Source organism: Taudactylus pleione, unplaced genomic scaffold, assembly GCF_031769625.1.
Source record: "Taudactylus pleione unplaced genomic scaffold, aTauple2 ptg000154l, whole genome shotgun sequence".
Lineage (NCBI taxonomy): Eukaryota > Metazoa > Chordata > Amphibia > Anura > Myobatrachidae > Taudactylus > Taudactylus pleione.
Genome location: NW_028284556.1, coordinates 33543824 through 33565723, shown reverse-complemented (window position 1 = coordinate 33565723; position 21900 = coordinate 33543824). Strand labels below are relative to the sequence as shown.

At 43.1% G+C, this 21900-nt stretch overlaps 1 protein-coding gene across 3 annotated transcripts in view; it reads right to left on the bottom strand.

Annotated features, from left to right (window-relative positions):
- The window catches only part of TTC27 (tetratricopeptide repeat domain 27), a 676116-nt gene that overhangs the window by 632530 nt on the left and 21686 nt on the right, over window positions 1–21900 (bottom strand). The window lies entirely within an intron of this gene.

Sequence of the window (21900 nt, the reverse complement as noted above, 5' to 3'; positions counted from 1 at the left end):
ATTGTTGTTCTTTTCAGCTTTGATACACACACGGCAAGGATTGCACAATTTTGCCAAATGTACACCAAATAAAAAATTGATTGTAATAGTACAGGTATATTTAAAAATGTCAGTACAGCATGTGCTTCTAAAGCAGGATAACAAGCAAAACTTCATGGACAGGGGGTGGGCATTAATGTCAAGTTAAAAGGATTATGCCAGACGTGATGAGAAAATGTAGGTCACGTGGCTCACATAATGTTGGGCTTGCCAAAAGGGCCAAACGTTATAGGGTTTAGAAAATGTGAGAGCTTAGCAGTCAGTGGCGTAACTAGGGTATATGGAGTCTAGGGCAAAATTAAAAATTTAGACCTCCACCCCCTATGCGCGCGCGCTGAAAAAAATGGGTGTGATCACATGCCACAAGGCGCGTGGCCACTGAAAGATGGGTCGTGTCAACATGACACACACCCATTTCTCATCAGTCTGGGAACATTCCTTTCCATCACATATGCACCTTAATGCCCCGAGTAGTACTACCTCTCTAGCAATGCCCACTGTATACAATGTACCCAGTAGCAGTGCCCCATGTAGTAGTGCCACAGTACTGCACCCTTATACTGGGCGCCCCCCTATGTAGTGTCCCTTATACAGTACCCTCTATGCAGTGCCCCCAGTAGTGGTCCCCCTTATGCAGGCCCCAGTAGTGCCCCTTATACAGTACCCCCAGTAGTGGTCCCCCCATGCAAGCCCCCACTAGTGCCACTTATACAGTGCCCCCAGCAGTGATCCCACCTATGCTTTGCCCCACTTCCGTAGTGCCCCCAGCCAGTAGTGCATAACAGACAGACAAACACAAAACACTCACTAACTTACCTGAATCCCTGCTCCTGCCGCGCCCGCCGTTGTCAGCTCCTCCGTCCTCCCACTCGGTACTATGGGAGAGATGTCATGACGTCTCTCCCATCACCCACTGCAGGAGCCAGAAGGCGGAGCTCATTAGTGAGCTCCAGCCCGGTTCTGACAGTGGACGCAGCAGCCAATGAGAGTCTGTCTGATTCTCATTGGCTGCTGAAACACACACATCGCCACCAGGTAGTACGAGCGGGGATGTAGTCAGCTGATGGCCGCCAGTCTAAATGCCGACGCTGATATCCCAACAAGGGAGTTAAGATAGGTGTCGAAATGGCGTTGCCTTTCTTAATCCCGACGCCGGAAAGAAGACGAACGGATGGCCGATGTGGTAAGTCTGGGGCGCCCGTCCTCTTAGCCGCGCGGGGGGGGGAGGTTAGGGTTAGGGCAGTTAGTGGGGTTAGCATTAGGTTTTGGGGGGGAGGTTAGGGTTAGGCACCACTGGGGGGGGTAAGGTTTAGGCACTATTGGGGGAGGGTTAGGTTTAGGTAAGAAGGAGGGGGACTTAGATTCAGGAACTAACGGGGAGGGTTAAGGTGCGAGGAGGGGAGGGTTAGGGTTAGGCTACCAGAAGAGAGGGTTAGGGAGAGGAGGGGGGTAAGTATACCATCGGGATGTCGCTGTCGGTATTCTGACAGGAGGCATCCCGACAGCCAGCATATCATACCGATTCTGTATGAGTGTACTACCCAGCGACGGTGGTGGTGTGTGGAACTGTGTAGTACCTACTGCAGTCTGCACTACACTGAGGGACTAGGGCGGGCCTTTACCGTGGCTCCCAGTGCCCTCCCCCCCACGCCGCTGGTCCCACGGTGCCCAGGGCATGGTGGTCAGCTGTAGTCAGAGTGCACATGAGGAATTACAGCAGACACAATAGAAGGGTTCATGAAGCCTCTGTAGCTCCCTGACATGGTAGGCAGAGTGGAGAAAAGCAAAACACACTGGCTCGAGGTAGGAAGTAGGAATGAAGATGCAAGGAGCCATAGACACACGGTACTATGGCCGATGGGTAGAGGTCTGATGTTAGGGAAGTTCAATGCAGCAGTGACAGAAAGGCCCAGCTGGGAAATGAAGAACACCAAATAATAAGAACGGCTGGTAGGCTGCAATCCAACAAAGTTCTGTGCGGGGAACACGATGAGCCATAGCAAACCCACTCAGACAGTATGTTCAGTTAACAGAGAAGACCAGCTGCTGCGCAAGGGTGTGACAGCTCCAAAACAAGGTGTGGCAAACCCTGGGCATAGGAAAAGAATTCTCCATAGGTATAGTTTCAATATGGCCAAGTACATGGCACCTACCAGGGGATGTAGTCAGAATGCCGGCGGTTGAAATGCCGACCGCCAGAATCCGGACACTGAAAGCCCGGCATGGGACTAAAGATAGGCCGACCACCAGAATCCGGACACTGAAAGCCGGCCTAGGACTAAAGATAGGCGTCTAAATACTGATGCAGTACTGAGACAGATAGGTAAACTAATACCAATATCAAAGAAATAGAGGAGCTCTGTGAGTGACCATCTTAGTTGCGCTGCCTACCAAAAGTCCCAGATAACACTTTTTTTTTTTTATATTTTATTGTTAGGAAAACATCATATTGTAATACAAATATACATAATGTTATCCTCAGCATAATAAACAAATTGCACAGAATCATCTAACAAAAATGTATACAATTTGCAGTATATAAATCTGGATATAGATTGCAGTTGCACACACAGAAAAATAAAATAAACAATTAATGGGCTGATTAAGTGTTGATCAAAAGGGAGGGCCATTATCCAGTACTTCCAAGTTAAACCATGACGTAAGCTGGAAGCATCTCCGTAAAGAATCCTTAAGTGATGGGCATAATGTATGAATATAATGAAACCAGGTGCCAAAAAACTTTTCAGTAAGGTTTTCCTTATTGGTGGACGTCTCTGTCCAGTCCATTGTAAACAGAAATATAATTCTAGGATTCAGTAATGTTAGAGTAGGTGGTTTAGATTCAATCCATTGTGAGAGAATGGTTTTTTTTGCAGCTGCAGTCAGTTTGGTCAGAAATAGTTTATTTCCCTTTGTCAATCCCTGTGAGTGTGTATTTGCAGATATATTCCAGAAAACCCAATCTTTAGAGATCACAAAAACTATTTTTAGAACCTCTTTAATATAGTTGTTATTAAGTTCACCCCAGAAAACCTGTATACGTGGGCAATCCCATAGGCAGATAACACTTTTTTAATCATTAAAGATTATATATGATAGTCCAAAAAGAATAGTGAAGCCTTATAAGTATAAAGACAAAAGGCTACTGAAAAGAGTTAAACATTTTGGCTAAAGAACGGTTACTGAAGATCTATATAAACAGAACTCTCACATTATATAAAACCCTCACTACCAGCAGACGTATGCAAAAGAAATTACCTTCATTTATGTGCAATTAACACAATATTTATTATGTCTGTGTTATGTCTGTGTCTCTTAGCTTTATTGGACTTTTTGGCTGATTGTTGCAGTTGATCAGTTATATTGCATGGTGATTGCAAGGTATGTTTTTCTTAAAGTCTATTAAAAAGTGACTATAAGGTATGGTGCGCAAAACCTGCTGCCCCCAGTTCAACACAACAAATGGAGGCTCACCCGACTCCAATACATATAATCCAACAAAGCAAAATTATTGTGTCATCCAGTGGCGCTGGATATAAAATGTTGCAAAACACAAAGTATTGGGATAGTACTTAATCCTTATCAGAAATTTGAAATCCTGCTGGTCATCCTTTTGAATCTGGAGTTCTCAAAATCTTCATACTTTGTCCATATGATACATGTAACAAAAATAGTAAAGGAATGTCTTAATAGTCTGATGTAATTTTCCTATTAATGTTCATATGCAGAATGACGTTGTTCTTATCAAATAGGCACATATGGTTGATGCGTACCCCACTCACATTAGAAAGTGTGGTTTAACTCCTAAAAAGGTTTCTTTACTCTTCCTTCCTAATTGTTATTCCAAACAAGTCTTTTTATAGGGGAGCCACACCAACTGGCTGGCAACGTTTGTGGCGGCGTTTGGCAGAATTTGGGGGGGCAGTTGGTGTGGCTCCCCTATTTGAATTTTTGGATTGCGTTGCAGGACTACCTCAGAATCCTCCACTGGTCCCAGGTGAAAAAAAATCTATTGTATCGTTAACAAAAAAAGTTACACAATGCCTGAACAGCTACTGTATGTCTATACATTTTATGCACTTTACAAAACACAGGGCCTGATTCTGACCCGCTCGCGAGTGCTGAGCGCTCGCAAGCGGGTCGATGGTGCTCATGTGCGCATGCGCACGACGGAGGCGTCTCCGTAGAGCACATGCGCTAGACCCGAATAATGATGGCCAAGCCGTCGTTAAGGGTCTCGCACCAAAGGGGGCGTGCTGTCGATGGTGATTGACAGCACGCCCCATTTGGTAGGCGTGCTGGGGGCGTGGCTGCCCAGATGGAGGCGTTCCCATGGAAACGCCTACCGTCTGGGTCCGGCCTTATCAACAATTCACATACATATACAGTCAACGAAAAAAATTACATGTGCAGTCAACGAAGTCATAAAAAGCATGAAAACACTATAATTTAACATGTTTATTGCTGTAAAAAAAAAGCTACATAAAATAGATCTGTATCATTTATTTAATGGCACCATAGCGAACACTCCATGATTCAAGTGAAACAATTCTCGTAAAAAACTTTATACTTTATGAGGAAGCCTTTTTCATATACCTCCTTGTTTACATTGCCTTTTTTATATACCTTCTGGTTTGATTGGTTTCAAATTACCTCCTAGGTAATTGTTAACCAATTACTTTACCTGCTGAATTTACAACCATCTCAAGAGACTTGCGCTCAGCTGCTGTGCAGTTACCAAATCACACAACAATTCCATCATTTAAAACGGGATGAAGTTATAATCCTCACAGTCCGGTTGCCGACTCATAAAATGCCGGTGCCGGAATCCAAAAACCTGTCAGAATCCCGGCGCCGGCATCTCGACAGTAAGTACTGGGGTTAGGGGGAGGGTCAGGGTAAGGCATTAGGGGGAAGGTTAGGTTTAGGCACTAAGAGAGGAGGGTTAGGATTAGGCATCGGGGAGGGAGGGTTAGGGGTAGGGAGAGGGGGAGGGTTAGGATACTGACCGATAGGTGTCAGTATATTAACCTGTTGGGATGCCGGCGTTGGAATTTTGACCGCCAGGATCCCGAGCGTTGGAATCCCATACCCAACCCAATTAAAAAACTTTCAACAATACAGGAATAAAAAAATCCTCCTACATATTCCTGAGGCACGCATTCCTGGGGCACGCATTTTCATTTAAAAAAAAAAAAAAAAAAACTGCTGGGCCATCTTAACTCCACCTTGCATATGAACACTCCAGGGCATATCATTTGTAATATTAATGCCTAGAAATGTAAAAGAATTCACCCACTCCACATTCTGTCCATCCAGGACTAATGGGTAATGTTCTTGTTTATTCACTTTCCTTAAAACTACTATAATATCTTACCAATGATAGCAATATCATCTACAAATTCAATTATGTGGACTAAATCGGAGCCAGAAATGTAAGTAAACAAGGAATATAACAAAGGACTCAACACACATCCCTGTGGAACCCCAGTATTTATCACAAGTTCACTTGACATTCTGTGGCCTGTTTGTTAAAAAATCCATTTACAAACAAAATTATCACGGCCCAATTATGATAATTTACTCACTAAAGATATCCGTATGACGGGGTTAAATGCTGTGCTATAATCCACAATAGGATTCTTGCAAGAGAATCCTTTGTTTTCAAGTGAGTAAGTACCTGGTGTTACAAGGTGAGACTCATCATCCGTACATCTGTTAGACCTATATGCAAACTGATATTGGTCATAGTCGGCGGAAATACTCAGCTTTATATGACCCATCACTAATCTCTCAATAGTTGTTCAGCTCACAAGCTTTACTCTTTTTAAGAATAGGAACAATTACTGTAGATTTAAAACACTTCGGTACAGTACATTGAGCAAGCGAATAATTAAAAATCACTGTTAAAACTCCAGCTAACTGCTCAGAACATCTTAGAGAACCTTCCCCTGGATCTCGTCTCGGCCAAGGGCCTTACCTGACTTTGTTCTGGCAAGGCATCAAACAGAAAAATGGGGGGACTGAGCGCTTACTGGCTAAGCACTGTTTAGTGTTTATTCTTATAAGGCATCAAACAGACAATTCATACAACACCAAAGTTTTCAACCCATATTGATGGGGAATCATTATTCCTGTCAAAACATGAATAAAATATGTGAGATGTCTCATAAAAAGAGCTATCTGCTTAGCTTAAGAAGCTCCTTTTTATTTAATAATCAGTTATATCCTGCATATCTCTCCACATACTCTTACTTTCTAGCCCAACAGAGTAAGTTCTCTTTGCTTGCAGCTTTGTTATGGCAGAGTGTGAAACATCCAAGGCAGATTCTATATGCCCCTGTGGCAGGATATATACAGCGACCACAAACACCACTGAAATTTCTCTTGCAGCCTGTGTAGCCAATATTACTTATATGTCCAGTGAAGAAAATATACTTACCCTTTACAGCAGTTTAGGTAACAAGAGAGTATGAGAAAGCATGATAGATGTTTCTCCTTAAAGGTAAGTTATTGCACTGAAAGTGAAATACAGAACAAAATGTCCTAATAAAATAAAATGTAAAGGCTAAGGTATTTGAAATTAAGATTTTAATTAGATATCTTTCAGCCTTTGTCCTTTCCATCACAAATACTGAATGTCATTGGAAGTGAGCAAATCTGGTTTCAAAATAAATCAAATCCTTGTTGTGTTATCTTTTCAGCATATTTATCAAAATTATTGTGTCATTGATTAGGTGTCTGTCAAAAAAGCAGATACAGTGACTTCCTTTGCAAATGATGTCTATGTCCATGCAAGTACATTTGTTTAAACAAGGGATTTTTGATTAAGCACCAGCTGGGCATTTTACCCATAACTTGAAAGTCACACCATGAAAATAGGGGTAATTTCCAAAGCAACGAATGCACACTACAAAATGCACTTTATAGTCTTTCCAGTGCACGTAAAATTCAGGGCCGTAACTAGGGGTGTCCAAGCGGTGCAGCCGCACAGACCGCTGCTCACCCACGGCTCCTTGCATCTGGCTAGCAGCGTTCCTAGGATGGCACCCTGCAGCCAGAATCTCTGCAGCAGTGTCAGTGGTGTCATGAGGGGGATGCGGGCCACACTCGGGTGTCACCCTCGGAGTGGATGACACCAAAATGCTGGCTCATCTGCAGTGACAGGAACCGGGTGCTGCAGTGTTACATTCTCCTTCAGCACCTGGCTCTTGTCACAGAAGAGGAGCAGACAGCCCAGTCTCCGGGGGCAACCCAGCATCTTTGGCGATGCTGGGATGCTCCCGGAGTGCCACCTTCGGGATCCCTGTGAGTCCACGCCCCTTTACTTTAGGCCATGTCCTCTTTTTGGACACCCCAGCTCGCAGGGACACTGGGACAGTCAGAGTGCGCACCGGGTGTCACCAGACCCGTTGACGCCTCTGAGCTGTGCTGCCTGGAGTGTCCTTAGGATGCTTCAGGTATTCAGACCGCCACCCTTACAGCCCCCTGTAACATCCTTAGGATGCTCTGGGCATTGCTGTAATCACCGGAGATTGCGGCCCTGCGCTCTCCTCATGATGTCACGAGGAGGGGGCGTGGCCTGCACCAGGAGAGCTAGTCACAGTGCTGCTAAAAATGCAAGCCTACATCTTCTCTCAGGAGCCATCTTCTTGAAGCAGAAGTGTACATTGATGTGCAGAGAGGCCAGAAAATCTGCTCCATGGGAACAGGGCTGTAACTAGAGGTGTGTGACTGATGCTGTCACACAAAGTGCAGGACTCTGTGGTATGAAAGAGCAACCTGCAGCCTGTATTTCTGCTGCAGATCTACGTGTCAACATTTTAACCATGTCTAATTGTATATTAACATATTGGTTGTCGTCCTAATGACCATGTTGACATTCTGACGGTTGATGAGTCATACCAACCCCTCCCCCCCAAATGTAACCACTACCCTTTGCAATTTAGGCACACATTGATTTGTACCATGGAGTGTCCTCCCCACAATACAAGGAAGCAAAGGGAACAGCCAAAGGGAATAGAAAATAGCAATATACTGTATAAATGGAGGAGGTATGGGACACACACAAGAAGAACAGGTAAGAATCTCATACAAAGGGGGTGATTCAGAGGTGTACGCAGGGAACCAATGGTTTCCCTCTGCGCAATCATCTGGGCTGCACTGCCATTTGCAGCGATGGTTACTGCTCAGAGATCCGAAGTACATCCACGGCACAGGAGTATGAATATGCGTCTTCAAATTACCACACCCATCCAGGAAAAGAAATGTCACTGATGTGTTCCTATTAGTACATTATTCTTGTTAATTGATCCTGTAGGAGGGGGTGCTATCAGAGACAGTCTACAGGTATATGTCTTATGATAGGGAATGGGGAAGAGGGGAAAGAAGTCTCTTACTGGTGCACTCAAGTAATAAAGCAAATATAGTAATAAAACGTAACTTTTAATATATTACTACACAAAATTCTAAATATTTCATATCTGATACAATGGACATGAGAAGGAAGTGAAATAAAAACAAAATAGAGTGTATGAAGAAATAAATATGTTTAAAAGAGTTTGTTTGCTGGTGTATATTTATTTGTAATTATACATTATCTTATGCAACATATATTGTTTGTAATATTCAGTCACTTTGTTCCAAGAATATTTACCGGCTCCAAGAAAGACTCTGATAAGTCACATTTATTTAATTCTTTTCATTCAATGTGCATACCTTTAAATATTAGCATACTGTAATTGCAGTACATCCCTAAAAAGACCAGACCTGGGGCCAAATGTAATAGGGTGAGAGTTTAGAAAATGTGAGAGAAAACTGTTACTATTTTAAACTCAGCCAATGTAATAAAGTCACAGAACATGAAAACTTGCATGTTTTTCAGACTCAAACAACTCTCAAGATTTAGGGGCCTATGTATCAAAGCTTGATGTGAGATAAAATTTTGAGATATTTATCACCAACCAATCAGCTTCTAACTTACATTTTGCAGGCTATGTTTAAGAAATTATAGTTTGGAGCTGATTGGTTGGTGATATATATTTCACAATTTTATCTCACATCAAGCTTTGATACATATGCCCCTTAAACTCTCATCAAGGCGTTTCCTGTTTTGAAAATCCAACTCGATCGATGTATTAATGTGAGAGTTTTACTGCTAAACTCTCACATTTTCTAAACTCTCACCCCCCCCCCCCCCCAGTGTCTATATAGCCTGACAAATCTGTCATACTGCATTTAGTAAAAGTTTTAGGGATGTTTCCAGTTAGTTATATAAATTCCGAAAGGTTTTAAGCATATCATACGATGTTGCAAAGTTGCAACACTGTCTGTGGTTACTTTCTTGCATTCGCTAGTTTTGGTACAATGTTTGACAGCAAATAATATCAAAATAATATACTGTTCATTTATCGCTGTCTATAGCATATGACAACTAGAGTGGGTATACATTTGGATGGTATTCTGTATATTATATTGAATGCTTCACAGATATCATAATTCACAAAGTTCAGTTGCTATATATAGCAATCTTCTCATAAGTGATCATCACACTGTCTAATGTTCCCTCATGTATTCCATTTATAATAACCACAGCCAGAATTGTATATATAAAAATCTGACAATGACGACACTCTATCATAGAAATGCTGGTTTGTATGTTCACCTCTTTTTCATAGCTTCATATGATAACGGTAATTGTAAAATCTTAGCATACATTAGTAATACATTTCAACTGAATCAGCATCCCACTCATTTCCCGTTCAGTTTGTTTCTCTATATTTCAAATACTGTATGATAACTTATATTAATACACACATAGCACCAGCAGAACTGCCGACGCGCATTTCGCTACCTAGTGGCTCTCTCACAGGCCAACCTGACTACTCAGACACTCAGACAGTGCGCCCTTTTATTCTGTGCTGCATCCCGTTGCACCAATGGGCATCTATCTCGTTAGATTCAAATATCTCTCTCAATTTGTTGCTGATCGAGGTAATCGGCACAGTAGTATAATAACATACAGGCCCGTCAAGAGCCGTGCCGGGCCCTGTTAAAAAAGGGACGTGTGCTGGGCTGCTGTGTGATGTAAGAGGGGCGGAGTGGTGCCGGACCTGGGCCCCCGACGGGCCTCTCCAGCAAGCCCGGGCCCAGGTAATTTGTACCCGCTCCCCCCCCCCCCCTTGGTGCACATGATCACATAGCCTCTGGTGTTCGTTAGATCCATTACTCTGTGATCTCACAGCCATATTCTAATTGATTACATAAATAAATGTTATTGATCATTTATTCTATGAGATGGAATCATTATTTCTTACGTTTAGAACTACATGTCACTTCTACTAATTGTACTTAAATCAGAAACTATCTAATAATATCAGGGATTCATTAATTTATATATTTTTTAGATTTATTTAAATTTCCATTCATTATCAGTGCTCCTACGTTTATTGGTTGTTCTCATATATTTAGTTATTATATATTTTACTCTAATTGTTAAAATATTGTTCTTTATTCTTTATTGTTCTTAATGATTTATTACTAATCATTCAATTATTAATTAGTGGGCATAAATTATATAAATATCATTGAAAAGTGTTTTAATTCCTATTTTAATCTGTGTTCCAATGATGTTATTACTATTTAGTATAGACTCTAGTTATATTTATAAAAATATAAAGTTAATATTTAATTGTGTATATAATCCTATCTTAATTTACAGCAGGGCAAATATCTATTAAGCATTCTCAAGGGAATAATATAACTATGACACTAGAACATTCAACCAACTAAATATAAATGTGTTATACACATATCAAAAATCTTTTTACCAAGTATCCATATGTGAAAAAATATATAAAAATGTTTTGTAAAAATGATAACCAACCCTCAACAGTGAAAAACAATATATTGAGTAAATATTTGTTTATATTTTATTTGCGCAAAAAAGGATAAGAAAGAAAATAAAAAAGCGGTAATTATATGTAGTTATGTATTAGTGAAATTGAAGTACTACTGATAATCAGTGTGCAATAAAACTCTGTATATTTCTGTCCGCACAGAGACAAAAATTATAAGGAGATCCATGCATGGGCGTTTTTGGGACGGTAGCTGGGTTGTGGGCGTGTCTGTGCCTGTGACTGTTTCTAAAGGCGCAGTTGCAATGACATGGGCGGCAATGGTCAGTCGGACATTATGCGCTTGCCATATGCTTTGTATGCACATCGGCAGATTCGCGCTGAAGCCCATGGGTGTCTCAATAGAACACCCATCGCCCACAGCATTGCCATAAAGATGCAGTAGTATCCACCTTTGAATCACCCAGATAGGGAGCAACCAGTAGATAGGACAAAGGACATGGGCAGTAAACAAGAGTGAAACCAAAGGGTTTAAAAAATATAAAGTATACAAGATACAAGTAAAGAGCAAACAAGGGGATTAGACAAGAAACAAGAGGTGCAGGTAAGGAACAAGGGGTAGAGCAAAAAAGTGGGTCAGACAAAATCAACCAAGGAAAAGAACAGAGAAGGCAGAGAGCATCTCCACCTGTGAAATGCAGGTAATATGGGATTAATAGCTAAAAAGTAAGTGAATCTTTTTTATGTGTGGAAGATATTTAGGGTTCAGAACTAATGTGAACTAATGGGACCCATACATCTAGGGTCCCGATTCCCCATTCTGCTGATCTGACCTGATCCACGGATCGATGTCCATTGATTATCGATATATCCCTGATTCTCCGAACTCTGCATCAGGAGAACGGGGATTTGCACCAGTCAGTCACAGATGTATGGGCCCCTTAGATCTCTGAGTAAATTTTGAGAAAACAGATCTCAAATTTGAAGACCTGTCATTGATTATTCAATTATTTTTAATTGTTTTTATTAAATTATGGATTTAGGATCTGATTCAGTGTTATACACTATTGCACAGGTGCTGTGACTTTGTATGCAGCGGCTCTGCAATAATTTCCTAATGTTGCAGGAGGCATCTTGTGCAAGAAGACACCTCCTGCCGGCTTCTGTGATCCACTGCTGTATCTGAGGACGCAGACATTGGACTATTTGTGTAAACATCGGCTTTCTGAGTAACCCTCTGGTTAATCAAGATGGCGGTGAAAATCATGCTTTCGGGGCCAGAAGACTAATGACACAGGCCTTGTCAATCTCAGAAAACATTGCCGACAAGCCCCCATTTTATGGGACAACTTCCATAGCCGCCTCTTCACCAACCTCAATCATGAGGCAGCTGCAACCGTAGTCACAGACACAGATCGGCACATGTGCTGTACAGATCCTGGGCATGCGCCGAACAGCAACCATTGGAGTTATACCATCAGGTTTGCGCACAACCCTGAATCAGATCCCTGGTTCACTAGTTCACAGAGATTGTACCATGGCAGTGTTAGTACGAAATGGGCAAACAATGGACTTGATTCATTTGAATTCTGAACACTCCATATTATAATTGAACTGAGGGGCATTTAGCTAAAGCTATGTACTGTACACATTAGACAATATTTCAGCCAATCCGACGGCTCAGTCCAACATATCGTTAAAATCATTTGGTCGCCAGTTGCGTTGTCAGGTTGGCCATACATGCAGCTCAATCTTACAATGCCCCATGCAGCGGCATGCAGCTGGTGCTGACATTTCGGGTGATCGGGCACCGGATGATGTAATGTGCACCGCCACCCAATATGTTGGCCCGCCACCCATCATTAATTTTGTACCCAGCTTAAGACATTGCTCAGTCTTCTTAAAAAGTTACATTGCATTTTGACATAACTGTATATCACTGTATACCATTGTTAGCCATTTTGTGGCATAAAAAAAAATTCTTCAGGGTGGTTTCTAGCAGAAGCTTTATGCTCCTTGGAAAACAAAAACTGTGCCCTGTCATGAAAACTGTGAATCCTGTACAACTGCAACAAAAAGAAAAAAACAGTACTCCTAATTCTCACAGGAAAGCTCCCGGCGAAACATGCGTCAGGCACCGCTCACGGGGTACCTCTGTGCGCACAGACCTAGACACTACTGGGAAACTATCTTCTAACAGGTACCTTTACTTACCTCACTGTTCTCTCACCAGCTGCTGCGGAGTTTCCAGTTCTTGCGCTGCCTAGCAACAGGATCTGAGACTCATGCTAATGCTGGCAGCAGAAACAGCCTGATAGTATCTTTCACTGTACCATTGCAAGAGACTCTCATCACCAGTCTGATGTTTTACATGACTGGTGCAAGCAGACTCCAAATGCACGGATAGTTAATTTCCTCTCTAGAGACACAGATCTTGAGATACATACTACTTTGTACCTTTGGAATTTTGCCTCTTTTTCCCAGTCTATTGAGAGACTACTCATAAATTATTGATTTTTTCATATAAATGACTAAAGGTGTGCCCCACCAATTAGGAGTACTGTTTTTTCTTTTTTGTAATACCGTTTACCTGCTCCTAGCACTCTTATATTGACATTGTGTCACAATAATAACACCAATATTGCTTCTGGCCCTTTTTCTTGAACCTAATTTTGGATACTACTGTAATAATATTATTTATTTAATTGGACATATTTGTTACCCTGGTGCGGTGTACCATTTCATCTCTTTCCTCATCCCTTCTCCTACCCTTTTCTGTTTCCTTTCTTAATACAATTGAAATCCTGTACAATTGTAATCACATTTGTGAATGTAATTAGTAGCGCTTTGTATTGCATTTTGTTAATGAGTGCATTAGGTGAATGTGTTCCCTTATGTTAGACATATTTTTTATAGTAGACAAAGCAATGGTGTGTGCAATACAGTATGTATAGAAACCAATTTAACACATTAAATGCTGCTTTTGAGGCGTCGGTGTCTATGCATTAATAATCGCGGTACTGCCGCCATTAATAAAGGTCCAACTCACCAGGGATATTTTAATTTTTAATAAAAATATCCTGGCTATGTACGACCGGGAACTCGCAAGGACAGCGGTTGTGGTAACCGCTGTCACTGCTAGTCATATCATTTAGGAGAAGTCTTTCGCAGAAGTGAAAGACTTCCCCAGGGGAAGCTGACACTGCTCACGTGCACAGTGTCAATTTCTGGAGCTGGCCGCCTGTCTGCAGGGGAGAGATAGAAAGATCTCGAATACCGGTGCTAAACTCTGAAAAGCTTTGCTTTTGGGAGTTTAGTACATAGGGGTCAGATCGTAGTCTCCATTGATAATAATGGGGACTGCGATCTGCAGCGCTAATTAGCACTTTGCCAGAGATTTCTGTGAAATCTCCTGTATTGTGCCATTAGTACATAGGAATAGGATCGATACATAAAATTAATAATTATGCAGAAACTGCAATTTCTGCATAATGTCATGTAAAAATCAGCTTGATGCATATGCCCCAAGGTCTGTAAGAGGTATCTTTCTTATTACTTCTCTACAAAAATCTTAACAATAACAGATCTTATTTATTTTCCTTTTCCATGTATTAAGCAGTATTTGGAGGTGTACTGTAGCTGTCTCAATTTCAACATATATTGTGTGATTTAGTAACACATCAACCCTGTTGAAAGAAAGTACTGTATAGTAATTATTTAGTTGGAAAATGCTGTGAATATAATAAAATATACACTTAGCACACTATGAAACTTTATATATTTCAAATTCCTATGTACAATAATAATGATTTGTCCCTTAGGAGCCTGGGGTTAAGTATGTTATTTCTAAATAGGAACAGTTATGATATATTAGCTGCCAACATCTATCCAAGAGTTCTTATATCACTCTACTTTGTGTTTCTATAGCAAGTTTGTAAATAGGAACCACGCAATAATATAGGGTCTGTTGTACGCATAGGATTATTTTGTATTAAAAGAAAACTATCTTTCAGATATTAGTTACTGCTACATGGAAATGCTTTTTGTGTTCTGGTATCTGTTACACAAAGTAAATTATCCATGGTCTCAAGGCTCCGAGGAATTAAATCTGTGGTCTACAGCACATACTGTATCTTAATTATTAGTGTAAAGTTAGAATTCTTAGTGACAGACTAGGGAGATCTTTCCTCTCATAAAAATGATCTTTGCTTTATTATTTTAAAAGTATAGGCAACATTATGTAATTTCAGCATATTGGTATTTAATAGGGAAACTTCTGTACTTAAAAACTAGCACTGACTTTGCAATGCATCGATTATTAGTAGGTATAAATTGATCTTCAGCAAGTTTGCATAACTGCCAGATCTTGCTGGGTTTTTGTCACCAACAAGGTGAGGGCAGAAGTGGGGGAGTCTCTAGCAGATGGGAGTAAACGAGGAGGTAGTATATAGTTTCTCCTCATGTACTAGCTGTGTGTATGGAGTATGAATTAGAAGCCGGATATCACAGGTAGCAGGTGAGAAAAAAGTTTTGTACTAGAGATGATGCTGGAATGTGCTGGGTTGCGGAGCAGAACCAGCTATACAGTATATACTGGGATGCGGAGCAGAAACAGCTATACAGGATATGCTGGGATGTGGAGCCGAACCAGCTATTCGGGATGTGCTGGGATGCGGAGCAGAACCAGCTATTCAGGATGTGCTGGGATGCAGAGCAGAACCAGGTATATAGGTTATGCTGGAATGCGGAGCAGAACTAGCTATTCGGGATGAGCTGGGTTGTGGAGCAGAACCAGCTATACAGGATGTTACCAGACCACATGTGGTCAGCAGAGGTAAACAATAGGATCAACTACACTGGCAAAGGAGGACCAAGACTCAACCATGTACTAGCAGAGCACAACGCCAATAAGGGTTTCCACAGGGCACTAGGCAGGGGCGTTTTAAGAGAGGAGGGGGCCCGTGTGCACTCCCTGTGCGGGGCCCCCTCCTCTCTCCCCAGTGGCCGACAGCCGACTGACATGGCTAGCCAGCCACCGGAGCCTTAGTAGACTCCGGGCACTAGAGCGTGCCCAGAGTCTACTGCGCATGCGCAGAACGCAGGAAAATGACCATGGTGGGCATTTTCTGGTGTTCTTAGCAGCGCAGACTCATGACGTGGGACAACGGACAGGTAAGTCTAAAATAATATGGGTGCAGTGTGTGCAGTGTGGGGCCCCACTGCACCCATTATAGATACGCCACTGGCACTAGGACTGAACCAACAACTGCAGCAGGGAGCACAGTAACAAGCAGCTTACAAGAGTAGTGATTTGTTGCACTGGCAATCACCTTAGGGCCAGACTGGCTTTATAGGCATAGCAGCACACTGATTGGCCCAGGAACTCTCTTCGGTTGACCAATGGATTACTGGTAGTCAGCTGATGATCACCAACATGGCGTTGCGCACTATGCAGACATACAGGTACACCAGCCTCATGGAACACACACCAAAATACCACAGATCCCTGGCCACCGTTAAACCAGCCAGGGCTGCCAGCCGTCATGGCCGTGATCTCTGCCATCTCACCCGCCGTCCATGTGGACCCCACATGCCACGCCACGCCACCGCACCACCAATGCCCGGACAGGTAACCCCTGTAAACCAGTGCTAAACACCTGCAAAGTTCTGACAATAGCATGGTGAATCTCTGCTTGGTTTCTGACAGAAATTAGCCAGTATGGCCTGATATCAAATATATGTATCTCTGGACTATTTGTTAGAAATTTGGCCTCTGCACATTGAAAAGCTGAAGATTCCTGCACTGGGACAGAGATAAAATGGAGTATTTGCCCAAAGCAACCAATCAGCTGCTAACTGTCATTACAAAGACTGTGCTAGACACATGACATTTGGTAACTGATTGTCAGATTCAGTATTTGTTATGGGCACAGGACTGGCACCACTGGGCAGGACTGGTTCGAACTTGAGTGAATGAAACTAAGTACACGAGTGACACTTGTCCTCATAAGCTTTACTGACAGGATACTGAGGAGAAAGGGGAGGAGAGTAATGACTAAGCAGAGGAACCGGTGTGCTATCTGACTGTGGCAGTGACACAACTGAAGCCTAGAACACTAGTAAAAGAATGGTGGTTGATGTGATAGTGTGAGGAACATTGTAGAATAGTCCTAACGTAGAATATACACTAGGGCTCCCCAACAGCTCAGATTTTAGAGATATCCATGGTTGAGCACAGGTCACTTAATTAGTACTTGATTTAACCATCTGTGCCCAACCATGGATATCTCTAAAACCTGAACTGTTGGGGAGCCTTAAGGACCGTGATTGGTAATCTCTGCAGTAGATATATGCGCCCTCTGCAGGTGAGGTTCAGAGTAGATGCTGGAAGCCTGTACACAGAGACAGGTACTGCAGGATGGCTTTATTTCAGGACACATATTAATTACACAGATTCTGTGGCTGGTTGGTTGACATCAAGTCTCCATCTCAACTGATTTTAATCAGCTGAAGAACCTGTGTAATTCATGTATACCGAATTAAGGGGGTGATATGGCAAGGCTATATTTAGCAGGCTTGTAGTGTGAGCTGTATAAAGGAATACACAGGCTGCAACTGGGACTGTACGATAATTTAGCAGACAATGGTAAATAATGCATGCAGGAATACACTGGTAGAGACTGTACACAGTAAATACATGTAGAGTCCGTAGGTAGGTATGTGTATGTAGAGTCCACAGGCAGGTATGTGCAGGTTTGGACAGCATGCAGGAAAGTGCTTGACTGTGATTGACAATTTTGCAGCAACTTTGTACCTATATGGAGTGATCTACACAGGCAATTATACATTACTGTTGTTATGTTCTGGGTTGTTTGTGGACCCGGGGTGGTAGCAGGAGCGATCACAGAAGCGGGTTTGAATATAAAACTAGGTTTTTTAATAGATTCTTGAGTAGACATAAAATATGGCAGTAAATAAAAGTCCAGGTATATATAAACGTGCACTAGAGTTCTGTGGTGGGAGCAATGGGTTAATGTCCAAGTAGAAACAATTAGAACTGTCCAGGTGTGCAGGTAGTGAGACTGGAATAATCAACCAGGTATGCAGGTAGTGATGCAGGAAAATAATAAGCCAGGTATGCAGGTAGTGAACTAAGGCAAATGAGCAGGATGTCAGCAGGCTCAGGCACTCAGGAGTGGGTAAGGGTGATGGAGGAAGCGGGGTAGTCCAGGGGAAGCTAGGAGCTGACAGGCAGACTGACAGACAGCGAATTTCACAGGAACAGGATAAGCACAGAGAACTCCCTCTCAGCTAGGTTGAGATACACGTTGCACTGGCAAAGAAGGAAGGCACTGAACCTTCCTAAATACCCCATGCCGTGCTGTTACTGGCCGGAGGGAACATGTGACTCACCAGGATTGGCCAGCCGCATCACAAGGCCAGAAGGCAAAATGGCGGTGCCCATTCCAAACGGAACGGAGATGCCGCCAGGCCTTATCAGCGCAGAGTGACAACAGGCCCGCACAACAACGCGCACAGCCAAAGCCCCCCGCCAGACACCAGCTCCACCACCAGACAGCCCGCGCCACAACGACCTCACAGGTAACACCCGCCTAGCGCCATGCTGAAATACCCTGGCCGTGACAACTGTGTAGTGGAACCATCTTCTTTGGTTGTGAAATACCTCCATTTACAGTAATCACAGGGCATGAACTTCAAGGTATTAATCACGAATATGGTAAGACTATTGCGCACTGGACTTTGTACTAGTTTTCGGGGGGGCTGCACTTGCAAAGAAGGGTATCTAACCTTCTGACAGTATATAGAATAAGGAAGTAATAAATGCGCTCTGAAACCCCTCTTATGTGCATAGAATGAGTAATGAATGAACAGAAATGTAGTATTGCTTTTGAATTTTTACTTACAAATGTCACAAGAGTAAAATAATTCATATGGGTACAATATAAAAGGAAAAATAACTCAAGTTAAAAGGAAAATAGACCAAGTATGGTCCATAAGTGTCTCTCTGTTCCTGTGATAACTCAAATACATAACAGTGAACTACAAAGCTTCACAAAAACCCAGTTAAACAATAAGGTCACTGCAGTGAAATCCAAATAGTAAATACTGGGATTGGGTTATCAGGGAATCTAATCTCCATACAACGGGGTGGGGGAAATGAGTCCTGTAAAGATGACTTCAATGTATGTTAAATGAAGAACTCACAGTACAGAAATGTAGTTGTCGATAGAACAAGCTCCGGAGGAAAAGACCAGGAGGGGGTTGATTACACTAAAACTGTGGCGTCCCGCTAACCTATGTGTGCCCAAGGTGAATGGAAATGCTAAATATCATTGCCTGGGGTTGTCTTCCTGGGGCAAGGAGTATGGCACTAGAGTTGTGGGACAGGGTTCTCCTGACTGAGCGTCCTGCACCGAGTGTAAATGTCTGATTGAACAGATGGACACCGTCAGCCCACGTGGGAGCGGACCGCTGCTGCCTGGGGAAGGGATGTAACGGGTGTGGCTCCAGGGAACCAGAGACCGTGCACCCCCTCTAAATAAAGACTTACCTCCCTGTGCCTCGACAGTGTTCCGTCCTTACCCCTACCAGCTTGTGTTGTTTTTAGTTTTCTCTCCTAATGTCGGGTACTTTCGGGTCTCGTGGTTTGTTCGCGACTAGTGCCTGGCCACCCATGTGCAAATGCTGATGAGCCACATTATGGGGCATATGTATCAAAGCTTGATGTGAGATAAAATTGTGAGCTATATATCACCAACCAATCAGCTTCTAACTTACATTTTGCAGGCTGTGTTTAAGAAATGATTGTTTGGCTCCAGGTCTCGTACCAAAGGAGGCGTGCTGTCGATGTTTAGTGACAGCGCGCCCCCTTTGGTGGGCGGGCTGGGGGGGTGGCTGCCCAGATGGAGGCGTTCCCATGAGAGACACAAGTGATGTCAGCAGGAGAGATTTCGGCTCTGTTAGAGTCGAAATCTCTCTGGGGCTTGCGGCAACGAGACCCTACCACAAGGATCTCGTAGCAAGCCCGATGGTCGCGATGGTCTTGACCATCGCGACCATCTTCCTGGCTGCTCGCTATAGCTGTGGGTGGTCACCCACAGCTATGCGAGCGGCCAGGAGGCCGTTCTAAAGAAAAATTTAGCCCGGCCCTGATTCAGAGCAAGCGCTCTGTCAGAGCGTCCGGCTCTGAATCAGGGCCTCATTCCAGTTTGTCTTTAGTAAATTTGCGAGTTGAAAGACATGCCTAAACTCATGTGAGATTGCAATCTCACCCAAACTTGATTCTTAGTAAATTTACCTCTAATCCTCATTGCTAACCCAACGACTGCGATATCGTTCGCAAATTTTATAACCTTAACAGTTTGAGAGGACAATACTCAGTCATGAGTAAACATTGATTACAATAAGGGGCTAAGAACACAACTCTGTGGGGCACCAGTCTTTAGCAACACCTCCCTCGACACGGAGTTCCCCATTCTAACCACCTGAGGTCTGTCCACTAAAAAAATCTAAAACCCAGTTGCAAATATACCCACTAAGAGGTCTATGTACTAAGCCTTGGAGTGAGACAAAGTGGATGGAAATAAAGTATCAACCAATCAGCTCCTAACTATCACTTTACTAACTATGACCACCATTTATCATTGAAGCATAACCCCTTTAGCACTCTATTGAGATGAATAAGGGTATGGTGCAGCAGTGGCCTCCTTATTTGAGATATTTGTGGCAGCATTTGCCATGACTTACGTTGCTTGATAGCATCTGCAGCTCCCACCTATCAATAATTGCTTGCAGTTACTGCAACTGACCGAATAATGTAGGACAGGTTATTCTTAGCCTAACACAGGTAATAGACAACTGATAACAATGGCTATTGTGACATCATGTAAGCTAAGTGAAGTCTAGCAGTTATCAGTGGAATGGGATTGAAATGTCGGCGGCTCGAATCCCGAAAGCGGATGCCCAACGGGATCAAGATCCCGACAGGGGCAGGTAAGTATCCTCACCTCCCCTGTCCCCCCCCTAACCCTCCCTTCCCGGTGCCTAACCCTAACCTCCCCCCTTATTGCCTAACCCTAACCTCCCCCCAGGGGTGCCTAAACCTAACCCTCCCGGGGGGGTGCCTAATACTCCCTCCGGTGGTTTCTAACTTTCCCTCCTAGGGGTGCCTAAACCTAATATCCCCCCAAACCTAATCCTAACCCCGCTAAGGGGCCTAAACCTAACCCCTCCCATGCGGACTTACCTTCGTTCGGGCAACCGGGATTAACATAGGCGTTGGTAATCGATACCTATGTTAACTCCCTTGCCGAGATTCTGCTGTCGGGATTGAGACCGGTGGCCGCATAACTACATCTCGTTATCAGTATGTACCATGTGTAGCTGAAAACAATCATCCAATAATCATGAGTATATTCAAATCAGTCACCTCATTTAGCAATTAGGCAAGTTATAGGCCTAGGCACTCAAAGCAATTGCCTGGGGCCACAGATTACTAACTAATAAAAAAAAAATTATTTCCTCTGAGGCTGAATTGGGAGAATACAGAAATGTAATTACACTTGAAGAATATGTTATATGAAAATATGAGCCGTAGAGGCCTAGGGTTCAGACACAGAGTGGGCCACGTAGGCTCCGCGGGTGAGGTATGATATGTCGGCATTCATAATGTCATCCCCCCTGTAGCCTAGCCCTAACCTCCCTCTAGTGCCTAACCCTGTCATCCCCTCGTAGCCCAGTCTAACCTTCAATGCCTAACCCTAACCCTCCTGTCCTGCAAACTAACTCTAATGTAAAGATTCTGACTATGGGCCTGATTCAGCAAGGAACGCAGTTGCTAATACGCACGCAATAGGCCGATTGTAGCGTACTACGCATGCGTATGCATCGCGGTGCGCATGCGTGAACTAGCGAATGCGATCGCAGTGACTACACAGACCCATTGCAGAGTGATTGACAGGAAGTTCCGTTTGTGGGAGGTGAA